Source organism: Myotis davidii, unplaced genomic scaffold, assembly GCF_000327345.1.
Source record: "Myotis davidii unplaced genomic scaffold, ASM32734v1 scaffold132, whole genome shotgun sequence".
Classification (NCBI taxonomy): Eukaryota; Metazoa; Chordata; class Mammalia; order Chiroptera; family Vespertilionidae; genus Myotis; species Myotis davidii.
In genome coordinates, this window is record NW_006285258.1 from 775,226 (window position 1) to 775,631 (window position 406).

General features: G+C 36.5%; 1 protein-coding gene across 11 annotated transcripts in view; it reads left to right on the forward strand.

Annotated features, from left to right (window-relative positions):
• The window catches only part of FAM214A (family with sequence similarity 214 member A), an 86,662-nt gene that overhangs the window by 77,047 nt on the left and 9,209 nt on the right, over nucleotides 1–406 (forward strand). The gene's annotated exons all lie outside the window — the stretch shown is intronic.

Below are 406 nucleotides of genomic sequence, written 5' to 3' on the forward strand. Positions count from 1 at the left end.
TTACTATGGTTTCATATATCAAAAAAGTTCTATATGTGACACGGCACCAGAGTTAAGTTAGGGTTTTTCAAAATGCTGACACGCCAAGCTCAAAAGGTTCGCCATCACTGTCCTAGGATATCTATTACCTGCCCATGACTCTTTTGTAGGTACCATTTGTACTTCTTAATCCCCTCAACTTTTCCATCCATCCCCCAACTCCCCTCTCCTCTGGCAACTATCAGTCTGTTCTCTGTATCTATGAGTCTTTTTATTTTGTTTGTTCATTAATTTTGTTCTTTAGATTCCACATGTAAGTGAAATCACATGGCATTTGTCTTTCTCTGACTAACTTGGGTAATGCATCTTTTCAAATATGTCCCCAACTTGCAGTTATATCTCTAATTTAATTTTTAATTTTGCAATT